The sequence below is a fragment of the Oncorhynchus gorbuscha genome, linkage group LG01 (assembly GCF_021184085.1).
Source record: "Oncorhynchus gorbuscha isolate QuinsamMale2020 ecotype Even-year linkage group LG01, OgorEven_v1.0, whole genome shotgun sequence".
NCBI classification, from domain to species: Eukaryota; Metazoa; Chordata; class Actinopteri; order Salmoniformes; family Salmonidae; genus Oncorhynchus; species Oncorhynchus gorbuscha.
The window spans coordinates 57613680-57626886 of NC_060173.1; the positions used below are offsets into that span (position 1 = coordinate 57613680).

Here is a 13207-nt window from a genome sequence, read left to right on the forward strand (position 1 = left end):
AGTGTGTGTGTGTGTGTGTGTGTGTGTGTGTGTGTGTGTGTGTGTGTGTGTGTGTGTGTGTGTGTGTGTGTGTGTGTGTGTGTGTGTGTGTGTGTGTGTGTGTGTGTGTGTGTGTGTGTGTGTGTGTGTGTGTGTGTGTGTGTGTGTGTGTGTGTGTGTGTGTGTGTTGTAACGGTTTTGACTTGAGGTTATTATTTATAGGGGTGCCAGGTAGGTTGTGCCTACCAGAGAAAACATTAGTTTCTCCTTTTAGTTTGGGTGGGAATGAGTCCCATCTGGTCCGTCAAGTCTACACCAATACAAAGGACGTATGTAAAAGTCAGGATGGAAATAAACTTTTCAGTGTGTGTGTGTGTGTATATAGGGCAGTGTGTGTGTGTATAGGGTGTGTGTGTGTGTGTGTGCAGTGTGTGTGTGTGTGTGTGTGTGTGTGTGTGTGTGTGTGTGTGTGTAAACCCTTAAAACATTGAAAAGAACTTCAAAAACAATTATATTCTGTTGCGTGGGTTGTATTAGCAACAACAATGATTACACACATATATAATAATATCACAATGAGTTCTGGTTCCTCCAGAAATGTCCTGTACCTCGGGCCTAAAAAGAGTCCTGCCCGGTAAAGGAGTTCAGTGAACTCAAGTGACTTTTGTCACGCGATGTTTGTCCGTTCGTTCCGTGTAGCGTAAACCCAGTATTAAATATACAATCAATATAACAATTACTTTACCACAGAACCTTAAAGCGGATCAACTCTTAATTAAGTCCTCAACTACCACTAACTACACAAATCACAGTATACATCACATCCAAACAAATGAAATACCGTATACAAAAAGGTGGTAGTCAGTCGGTCAGTCAGACAATCCAATCCGCCAATAGATCTCCAGCGGAGAAAGGCCACGAAGAACGGAGAGGTGTAGTCCAGGGACGCAAAGAGTGGATCCGATCCTGGGTAAACTCTATTAGGCAACAAAACACACGTTTAACGGCAACAAAACAACGGAATAGAGAAGCTTCGGGAACTGAGGGTTGAACACATCCTCAGTCACGTCTCCATCACAACCCCACTTTTGCGCAGCTGATACTGGCTATTTAATTGGGAATTAAAGGGAAAGCGCCCTATTGGAAGGAGCTGCACTGAGACGGTTCAGAAAAATTCAGGGCCGTCACACACCCCCTCCCTGGAAAAAGCCGACCATTGCCCTGGAAGGCACATCTTGGTCGGGGAAACCGAGAAAGGTCTCCTCATCGCTTTCCTCTACAAAAATATTCATTACTTTTTGGAGCTCACGCTCCTCAGCTGAGGAGTCACAGGCCTTAAGGTGCGAGACTTCTGGGTCTGGGAATCCGAGAAAAGTATCCTCACTATCCTCTTCAAAGATATCCAGGACCTTGCGGCGCTCAATCGCCTCCAATTCCTCAGCCGAGGGGTAACAGGCCTTAAGGCGTGAGACATGGACGATGCGCATATCTTCACCTGTGTCCTCTTTCACCACTCGGTAGTTCAAAGGGCCCATCTGCTCCACAATCCTATATGGTCCTTGCCATTTAGGAGCGAGCTTGGCCGAGAAGAATTGTTCAGCTTTCGAGTAAGGATGAGAGCGAAGCCACACCCGATCACGAAGCTGGAACTGCATGTCTCGTCTGTTCTTATCATAATTTCTCTTCTGCTTGAGTCGAGCCTGGATCATGTTCTTTGAGACAAGAGCTCTCAAGTCATGGAGATTGCCTACCTGGTCATAGCAAGCAGCATCTGGAGTAAGCTGCTGGGGCTGTAGCACCATATCCAAGGGTCCTCTGAGAGGACGACTTAGGTTCAGCTCTGCAGGTGTGACTCCAGTGGACTCTTGCACAGCAGAATTCAGGGCAAATCGAAACTCATGAAGGTGCTTGTCCCAGTGTTTGTGCTGGGTCCCTACATAGGAAGCAATCATTGTCTTCAAGGTTCGATTTACTCTCTCAGTGAGATTGGTCTGTGGGTGATAGGCCGTGGTCAACTTCTGCCTCAGGTTCCATCTTTGGCAGGTCTCCTCAAAGAGATCAGAGACAAATTGGGAACCTCGATCAGACAGGATGTAATCAGGCACTCCCCAGCGAGTCAGGATCTCTTTCGTAAGGATGTTAGAGACGGTCCTTGCTGTGGCCTGACGCAGGGAAAAGAGTTCCACCCACTTTGAATAGTAATCAACAAAAACAAGTATGTACACATTCTGATTGGAGCTTCTAGGAAATGGACCCATCAAATCCACTCCTAACATTTCCCAAGGTCGGGTAACCACCGTTTGCTGCAACTTGCCAGCAGGCTTTCTACCTTCTGGTTTGTACATTTGACAAACCTGACAATTTCGGATGTGTGACTTCACATCCATGCTCAGATGTGGCCAGTAGAGTAACGCTTGCAACCGCTTGTAGGTTTTGAACCTGCCCAAATGACCAGCTAATGGGTCTTCATGGAAATGTTGAAGCAGTTGTAGGCGTAGAGTGTCCGGTATGTACATTTGGTAGAGTGTTCTGTGAGGTAGTTGTACGACTCGGTAGACTTTATCTTCAATGATGGTCAGCTTTGTGGTAGGATTGACCATCTTTTCTCCATCTTCCAGGATAGTCTGGTACAAAGCCTGCACTTCTGGATCATCCTGTTGAGCTTTCCATATTGCCTCATCAGAGATGGGAAAGTCTGTTTTGGGCGAGTCTCGACTGCTTGACAGGACAGTAGCACATGTAAGATCAGGGCCACCGTTATCACAAGTAGGAGCTCTGGACAAGGCATCTGGAACAGTGTTGTATTTTCCTTTCCTGTATTCCACTGCAAATGTGAACTCTTGCAACCGTAGAGCCCATCTTATGAGTCTGGTGCTTGGTTTGTTGGTCTTGAACACCCACACAAGGGAGGAATGGTCAGTGACCACAGTGAAGTGTCTACCCTCCAAGTAGTACCTCCACTTTTCCAAAGCCCAGACAACTGCAAGGCACTCTTGCTCGGTTGTGGAGTAGTTCCGTTCTGCTCCATTCAATGTCCGACTGGCGAACGCTAGCACTTCTTCAGTGCCAAGTCCAGTCTGTTGGACTAGGACAGCACCAAGTCCAACATCACTTGCATCAGTGTAAACAACAAAAGGGCAATCAAAGTTGGGATGACCTAAAATGGGAGGTGTGACGAGATGTCGTTTCAGGGTTTCAAAGGAAGTCTGGCACTCTGCCGTCCATTGGAATTTCGCTCCTTTTCGCTTCATCGCGTTGAGGGGTTCTGCCATCTGGGAGAAGTTCGACACAAACCGATGGTACCATCCAGCCATACCAAGGAACCGTTGAAGGGCCTTGAGTGTGGTTGGCACAGGGAAGTCTTGTACAGCCTTTGTCTTTTCAGGATCCACATGAATGCCGTCGAAAGACACAATATGGCCAAGGAACTTCAGGGAGGTTTGGCAGAAGTTGCTCTTCTTCATATTTAAGGTCAGACCAGCTTCTCTTAGCTTGTCCAACACTGCTTGAAGATCTTGAAAGTGTCTTTCTCTATTCTGAGAGTAGATAATTATATCGTCCAGGTAGACGAAACAGATCTTCCCTTTGAGCTCACCTAACGCAATCTCCATGAGTCTTTGGAAAGTGGCAGGGGCATTCTTTAATCCAAAGGGCATCACCTTAAAGGAAAACAAGCCCTCGGCACAGACAAACGCAGTCTTGTCCTTGCTTTCCTGGTCCATCTCAACCTGCCAATAACCACTATTGAGGTCAAGGGTAGTGAACACAACAGCGCCAGACAATGACTCCAGGATCTCATGGATGGTGGGAAGAGGATAGGCATCAGTCTGGGAAACATTGTTGGTCTTCCTATAGTCCACACAAAATCTAAGACCACCAGTCTTTTTGGGATGAGGACAACAGGAGCAGCCCAGGGAGAGGAGGAACGTTCTATTATATCTTGGGTTAACATATCATTTATGAGTCCCTTTTGGATGATTAGCTTCGCTGGGGACAAACGATATGGCTTTTGCTTGATCGGCATTTCCTGTGTAAGGAATATTTTGTGCTTCAGGAGCCCGGTGCGTCCTAGCTTTGAAGTACATACATCAGCATTATTCTGCAGCTGTTCCAACAGCCGTAACTCCTCTGGCTGTTCCAGCTGAGCTCTTCTCACAGCCTGTAAAAGGAGATCGTCAGAAGGATTATCAAGGGTTAGTGGTACCGGAGCAACGGCAGAGAAGAGTGCGACATTTGAACCCCAATCATGTAACTTTTTAGCTTCTGATTGGTGCGGTATTAACTGAAAGGAAGGGGATGTCGATGGGGGGGCGTAGGCAGTGACTCTTGGGGTTTCAGCTCTGGTTAAAGCACCCAGAGAAGGATGGTCATTGCTGCGAAGAGAGTTAGGTGTGTTGGCCTGTTGTGATTTGTGGTTTCTGGAAGGGTTTACTTGATACGGTCTTGGACATGTAGCTGAAGAATGTCCCTTTTGGCTACATCTCCAACAGAACATGAGAGAGGTCTTGGCTGGAGACTGACTGTTGTTGATAGTCTGTCTTGGGTGTCTGTTTCTTTCTCTGGACATATTGCTGTTGGCATTCTCTGTCCTTCTCAAACTGCTGTCCCAAGCGAACCAGTCCATCGACAGTGGTGACTGTAGCATGGCCTTGTCTTGGCTGTTCAGAGGTGCCAGCTTGGCCCTCAGTGGTCTGAACAGAAGTGGACACCAGAGAAACTCTGTGTAAGGAGTTGTGCCTAATGGAGGCCATGTCCACAGACAAGTCATCCAACATTTTAACACAATTAGAGAGTTCTCTCTGCAAGTGGCCTACAGTGTTAACCATGGGAGAAAAAACAGAATTAACATCCTTGAGGACCTCAGTGTGGTGATGTTGCAGGCGCCATTGGAGAGTGGCAGTGAGTTGGTTTCGTTGGTAGTCAAACTGCCTGTCCATGGCACCAGTAATTTCCGTCTTCCACTCTCACTGAGCTCTATCAGCATGTGGGTTAGAGTGTTCATTGAGTTTCTGAATTCCATGGCACTCTGTTGTTGCTCTTCCCTTAGACATTTGAAATTATGGTGGATAAGAGTTTGGAGATGTTGTTGAGTCCGACGAATATCAAGGACGTCACCTTGAAGTTGTAAAACTACAACCTCTGGAGATAACCCAGACAATGGAGGAAGGTTGGGTGTCAGAGGGAGGGCTAGCTCAGTACTTCCACACAGATCCATGTCAATAAGTGAGTAACTGGTTAGACCTCCTGTGGCCTGTGGCTCAGACAGAGCATTCAGATTCCCAGGGCTCTGGCCCAAATCAACTCCATTATCTCCATTCACATTATGATTTGTGTTGTCAGCTTGATGGTCAGAATGGCCCTGTGTATACCCATTGACAGGTATGACATGGATGAGCACATTATCTTGGGGTGAATCCATTGTTTTAATTCCACACAAAATATTTGCTTTGGTTAGTTCTCAATGTTGAGCTGTCCCATCTGGGGTGCCATTTTTTATGTAACGGTTTTGACTTGAGGTTATTATTTATAGGGGTGCCAGGTAGGTTGTGCCTACCAGAGAAAACATTAGTTTCTCCTTTTAGTTTGGGTGGGAATGAGTCCCATCTGGTCCGTCAAGTCTACACCAATACAAAGGACGTATGTAAAAGTCAGGATGGAAATAAACTTTTCATAAACCCTTAAAACATTGAAAAGAACTTCAAAAACAATTATATTCTGTTGCGTGGGTTGTATTAGCAACAACAATGATTACACACATATATAATAATATCACAATGAGTTCTGGTTCCTCCAGAAATGTCCTGTACCTCGGGCCTAAAAAGAGTCCTGCCCGGTAAAGGAGTTCAGTGAACTCAAGTGACTTTTGTCACGCGATGTTTGTCCGTTCGTTCCGTGTAGCGTAAACCCAGTATTAAACATACAATCAATATAACAATTACTTTACCACAGAACCTTAAAGCGGATCAACTCTTAATTAAGTCCTCAACTACCACTAACTACACAAATCACAGTATACATCACATCCAAACAAATGAAATACCGTATACAAAAAGGTGGTAGTCAGTCGGTCAGTCAGACAATCCAATCCGCCAATAGATCTCCAGCGGAGAAAGGCCACGAAGAACGGAGAGGTGTAGTCCAGGGACGCAAAGAGTGGATCCGATCCTGGGTAAACTCTATTAGGCAACAAAACACACGTTTAACGGCAACAAAACAACGGAATAGAGAAGCTTCGGGAACTGAGGGTTGAACACATCCTCAGTCACGTCTCCATCACAACCCCACTTTTGCGCAGCTGATACTGGCTATTTAATTGGGAATTAAAGGGAAAGCGCCCTATTGGAAGGAGCTGCACTGAGACGGTTCAGAAAAATTCAGGGCCGTCACAGTGTGTGTGTGTGTGTGTGTGTGTGTGTGTGTGTGTGTGTGTGTGTGTGTGTGTGTGTGTGTGTGTGTGTGTGTGTGTGTGTGTGTGTGTGTGTGTGTGTGTGTGTGTGTGTGTGTGTGTGTGTGTGTGTGTGTGTGTGTGTGTGTGTGTGTGTGTGTAGGGCAGTGTGTGTGTGTGTGTGTAGGGCAGTGTGTGTGTGTGTGTGTAGGGCAGTGTGTGTGTGTGTAGGGCAGTGTGTGTGTGTGTAGGGCAGTGTGTGTGTGTGTAGGGCAGTGTGTGTGTGTGTAGGGCAGTGTGTGTGTGTGCGTGTGTGCGTACGTGCGTGCGTGCGTACGTGCGTGCGTAGAGCAGTGTGTTGATGTGTATTTACCAGAGTGGCTGTGTTTGTAGGGTGGTGTGTCCCCCATGCTGTCCCCTATGAGGGGTTTCTTGCTCTTGCTCACAATTCTGCGTGTGTGATACCGTCTCTTCCTGCAGAAGGTGACAGACATACCCACTCATATACTTCACACAGCAGTCTATACCTTACCTACTACCCACCCTATACCTTCTATACTTCACACAGCAGTCTATACCTCACCTAGTACACACCCTATACCTTCTATACTTCACACAGTAGTCTATACCTCACCTAGTACACACCCTATACCTTCTATACTTCACACAGTAGTCTATACCTCACCTAATACCCATCCTATACATTCTATACTTCACACAGCACAGTCTATACCTCACCTAGTACCCACCCTATACTTCAAAGCAGTCTATACCTCACCTAGTACCAACCCTATACCTTCTATACTTCACACAGTACAGTCTATACCTCACCTAGTACCCACCCTATACCTTCTATACCTTAGACAGCACAGTCTATGACTCACCTAGTACCCATCCTATACCTTCTATACTTCACACAGCACAATCTATACCTCACCTAGTACCCATACCTTCTATACTTCACACAGTACAGTCTATACTTATTAGTACCCACCCTATACCTTCTATACCTTACACAGCACAGTCTATGCCTCACCTAGTACCCATCCTATACCTTCTATACTTCACACAGTACAGTCTATACCTCACCTAGTACCCAACCTACATCTTCAACTTCTAACCTAACCACATCCCCTTAACCTTCTAGTCCAGGGATATTCAAAACTTTCCCTACAGGATCCAGAGTACTGCTGGTTTTCTGTTGTACCTGGTGTCCCAGGTTTAAATCAGTCTCTGATTAGAGGGAATAATTAATTAAAGCACTGGAACTGGCTACCAAGTCCAGTTATACATTTGGGGATTCTAGACTAAGCAGCATGTCCAGCATTGTGATAGAAGTGGAAATAAACTGGAAAAAGACAGAATAGATAAGTAGAGAAAGTGAGTGATGGGAGAATAAAAGGGAAAGAGAATGATTTCTGTTGTGTTCAAGACACGGATGACTAACAAATGTTCAGGGATGCAAACCTGTGAGGTCCCAAAAAAATGACACCTCTTTCTTCTTCACTGAAAACCTGCATTTCCCCCGAGCAGGGATGTTAACTAATTAAACAACATGATCTCCATGATCAGTCTGGGTGTAAAATAAAAAGTGGTTCATGTGAACCTAACTCACAGCTACAACAATGTAAAGAAAGCAATCCAATGGGATTTGTTGCCTAGATTTTACTGCAAATTACACTCAAGTCTTGGGAAAAAACATCTTAAAGTAGAAATGGAATGAAACAAAAAGGCATTCTCTTGCTGCTCTATTATAGTGACCACTATAGTAGACATTGATCAAGTGCACAAGGCTACATGTGTGCAAAAATAACATTCACAGAGTAAAATATTTAATAATCCCCCCTCACTCATACAAAAGTTTTACTGTCAAGTTAAACACAACAAAAGCAATATCTTTGGGCTACAATGCACGGTATTACATTGAACACTTTGCCTGTGGACATCTGTTCTCCAATGTGCCAGCAGAGCATGAGACCCTTTTCGTGGCATAATAGATCTCTTTCAGGCAGAGTACACCTGGCATACCCTTTTTATCCACTGTATTGAAAGAAGGAAAGTGTTTTCTTTCACCTCTATAGTGGCATCCAGCTTAAGCCAGGCCCAGCTCCAGCTACACTTGATCCCTGAATCCACTTGTTTAACAAGCAACACCTCATTTTTCACCTAATTCTCTCATTCTGAAAATTAACCACATACTGTAGAGGGAAAACTGTTTGTTAGCTAGTCAACATTTCACACAGATTGCCAGGGTCCAGTACGCAACTAACGCATTATAACTTGAGGAACGGCAAGGAGTCGTATACCAGTTAATACTATAGCGAATTGGTTAGGTTTAATTAGATTTTTTAACAACGTTTTCTCCCCAATTTTGTGGTATCCAATTGGTAGTTAGTCGTCTCATCACTTCAACTCCAGTACGAACTTGGGAGAGGCAAAGGTCGAGAGCCGTGCGCCCTCCGAAACACAACCCAGCCAAGCTGGACCAATGTGTCAGAGCAAACACTGTACACCTGGCGACTGGTTGTCTCTTCTCTCTTCAGTCGCGCACTGATTCTGTAACTAGCAAACTGGTTCTCTTCAGTCGCGCACTGATTCTGTAACTAGCAAACTGGTCGTCTCTTCTCTTCAGTCACGTGCTTCCTTCTGTTATGTGAATGATTGGCTGAGCCTTGGATAGAGCCAGCGTCACTCGTTCGCTTACAAACGCGCGTCACTCGTTCGCTTACAAACGCGCGTCACTCGTTAGCTTACAAACGCGCGTCACTCGTTCGCTTACAAACGCGCGTCACTCGTTGGCTTACAGCCAGGAGTGATCCCCCCCCCCCCCATCGGATCTACACGATTCACGTAGGTCACCTATTTTGGATTCAAAATGGCGAAATTCAGCCGAAAGGTGACTAGTTTGCATCCCTGAATGTTAGTAATGTTGAACCTTGTATTTTTCTGATAGAGGGAAAGTGCAGACTCATGTCAGGAAATAGTGAGCAAAAAGACAAAGGAGGACCATGTACAACATGTAGCAGCATATCAGTCCCAGTCAGCCATGGTGGTGATGAGGGTCTGACTGTCTGGTGGCGGCTGCCATGATGGCTTAGCACACCACTATCGCCATGGAGACGCACCACAGGGTCATCTGGTGTGCCTATCCAGCATGTATGAATGAATATTGAAGCAAGGAAGTAGGTGTGTGTGTGGTTACCAGGAGTTGCTGAGGATGCCCCTCATGCCTCCGTAGTTGGGGTTGCCGTACTTCATGTAATATCTGCTCTTCCTCGCAGCACCCAGCTCCTTCTTATCATCTGAACACACAGTGAGAGAAACATTGTACCAGAATCCTAATCTTGCCACTCCTTCAGATGTCAAATAAATCTTCAAATTCTCAAGAAGAAACTAATACTTGTGACTTATAAATGTTGCTAGCTTGGTGTCCGAAGCCTTTGTTTGTAGTGTGTATACGTCTTGTGAGTGTGTCTGTACAGTACCAGTCAAAAGTTTGGACACACCTACTCATTCAAGGATTTTTATTTGACCATCCTACTCCTCTGTAGCAGAGGTAACTCTTTCTCTTCCTTTCCTGTGGCAGTTTCGTCATGGTGCTTGATGGATTTTGTGACTGTACTTTAAGAAACCTTCCGGATTGACTGACCTTCATGTCTTAGACTTATTTATCTTTGCCTATTTGAGCTGTTCTTGCCATAATATGGACCTGGTATTTTACCAAATAGGGCTATCTTCAATATATCACCCCTACCTTGTCACAACACAACTGATTGGCTCAAACTCATTAAAATAAAGAAATGACACAAATTAACTTTAAACAAGGCACAACTGTTAATTGAAATGCATTCCAGGTGACCTCAAGAAGCTGGTTGAGAGAATGCCAAGATTGTATAAAGCTGTCATCGAGGCAAAGGATGGCTACTTTGAAGAATAGAAGAAAAGAGTGTCCAAACATTTGACTGGTACTGTATGTATGTATGCATGTATGTACGCATGTATGCATGCATGTATGTATGTATGTATGTTATGCATGTATGCATGCATGCAAGCATCCTCACCGTGAGTGGCCAACCTCAGGAAGAGTCTGTTGCCCTTGAAGGGTTTGGTGGCTGGACGTAGGTCATTCCGGAGCAGTGACTCAATCTCTGCCTGGGACAGCTGGTCCACCTGAAACACACAGGTAAACAACATGCAGCTTTTCCACACACACAGGTTACTAACATGCAATGTTTTCCACAGAGAACGGTCAGGCATATAGTTTTACCTGGGTAGTCTCAGGCTCTGTTTTCTCCTCAGTCTCTCCCTCGCTGGCTTTTCCCTCACTCTCCTCACGGTTCTCTTTCACCGGCTCTTTTTGCTCCTCCTCCACCTCTCATCATCATCATCATCATCATCATCGGATTGCCCTCGAGCTGAGAGAATGGCAGGCAAATTTCAGTGACAAAACACATCAAGTACATGCTTCACATGACTGACCACACAAGCACAACATCGCAGTTCTGACCATTAACACAGAATTACCCACTATATCTGATCATAAAACATAGACACTGAACATTGGAACAAGGACACACACACTGGACAGTACATGAACAAGCGCACACACGCTCCGAACAGTACCCTTGCTCTCCTGGGTGGGATCACCAAGTTCTTTGGTGTCGTCTGTCTCTTTGGTAACCACCTCTGGGTCAGGCACGTGGCTGATGTTGATCAGAGCCTGGGTGGAAGTGACATCATCCAGCCACACCACGTTACCTAGGAAACCATATTTAATGACATGTTAAAACAGCCCATTTGTTGTCAGTTGCCGCTGTGTGTTACTCACAGGAGGTGTCGTCGATCCACTCGATGTGTGCTGGAGGGTACTCCTTAAAGTAGCCAAACACATCCTGGGTGCTCATATCATCCACACCCGCCACGTGCAACGCCTCCAGGCGCAAGTTGGGGATGGCTGAGAAAGAGAGTGTATTCAGTATATGTATAATACGTGTGAAAGTGATTTTTTTAAAAGCCAGCTAAGTCTATTTGCATGTACTTTTCTTCATTTTGTCTCTATCCAGCGCTGTGTGTGTATGTACCTTTCTTCATGGTGTCTCTGTCTAGCACCACAATCTGGGCTGGGTTGGCCTGTGCACAGAAGTGGGAACTTTCTGTGCTCTTCTCCGTCCTCTCAATCGCCTCCTAGAAACACAAAGTCAACAAAGGCAAGACGCGTTATGGCAGTTAAAGTTCGACTGTTGGTTTAGCCTCATCTTTCAATGATGGAACTAGTATTCATGCAAATGTTTGCCAGATCACTTTTAGGTGTGGTCAAGTACTGAAATTCATGTTGCATAATTACACAATCTGAATAGTTCCATGCCTGATATCGGTGTACATTCCTTTTGTTGTTGTACGTGCCCTTTTAATGTTGCACACTTCCTTCTGCATTCCCCCATATAAAACGTCACCTGCCCCCATTACCTCATCCCTGTCTACTGTACCCATGTGGAAGAGTAGGTTACTGTCAAATTGTCCCATAAGTCATAATCAATCCTATGTTAAGACACTTACAAAATTAATTTATATGGTCACTGACAGGGCATTATAAAATGGTCTCCCACCATTGTGTTATGTATGCATTTGTTATTTATTCACTTTATCTTGTAAAGTGTCTGTTCCTACTGTACATGTTAGCTAGCTACTGTAGGTTACATGGGCTTGCTTGGCTATTCATGTCCCCGTTCCGTGTGAATTTGCAGAGGTCAGCATAGGCCTATACTGTACATTCACATTTCATACTGTACATTGAGTTTGCGTTATACTGTAATGTTATGTGAAATGAGATTGTTATATTGGGCCCAGACTACTGTACCCATGTGGAAGAGAGGTGTTGGCATATAAGGGCATTACAGCATTTGTTTATGGAAGTTTTTCCTGTAATTATCAGAAAATAAAACAGACCCAAATGCAATATACACCGGTCACACTTGGTGCCGTGTCCATTCAGATCTGCATGATTGCCACTGGACCCATTGTGCAAATCCATGGAATAACACGCTGCTAGCTAGCTAACATGGATTTCCATGTGTGGAGGAGGAATAACACGCTGCTAGCTAGCTAACATGGATTTCCACGTGTGGTGGAGGAATAACACGCTGCTACTAGCTAACATGGATTTCCACGTGTGGTGGAGGAATAACACGCTGCTAGCTAGCTAACATGGATTTCCACGTGTGGTGGAGGAATAACACGCTGCTAGCTAGCTAACATGGATTTCCACATGTGGTGGAGGAATAACACGCTGCTAGCTAGCTAACATGGATTTCTATGTGTGGAGGAATAACACGCTGCTAGCTAGCTAACATGGATTTCCACGTGTGGAGGAATAACACACTGCTAGCTAGCTAACATGGATTTCCACGTGTGGAGGAGGAATAACACGCTGCTAGCTAGCTAACATGGATTTCCACGTGTGGAGGAGGAATAACACGCTGCTAGCTAGCTAACATGGATTTCTACGTGTGGAGGAGGAATAACACGCTGCTAGCTAGCTAACATGGATTTCTACGTGTGGAGGAGGAATAACACGCTGCTAGCTAGCTAACATGGATTTCTATGTGTGGAGGAGGAATAACACGCTGCTAGCTAGCTAACATGGATTTCTATGTGTGGAGGAATAACACGCTGCTAGCTAGCTAACATGGATTTCTATGTGTGGAGGAATAACATGCTGCTAGCTAGCTAACATGGATTTCCACGCTCTGGATAAGAGCGTCTGCTAAATGACTTAAATGTAAATGTAAATGTGGAGGAGGAATAACACGCTGCTAGCTAGCTAACATGGATTTCCAAGTGTGG

General features: G+C 45.2%; 1 pseudogene; it reads right to left on the reverse strand.

Moving 5' to 3' along the window:
• LOC124040359 overlaps nt 1-13207 on the reverse strand; it is a 38211-nt pseudogene that overhangs the window by 16586 nt on the left and 8418 nt on the right.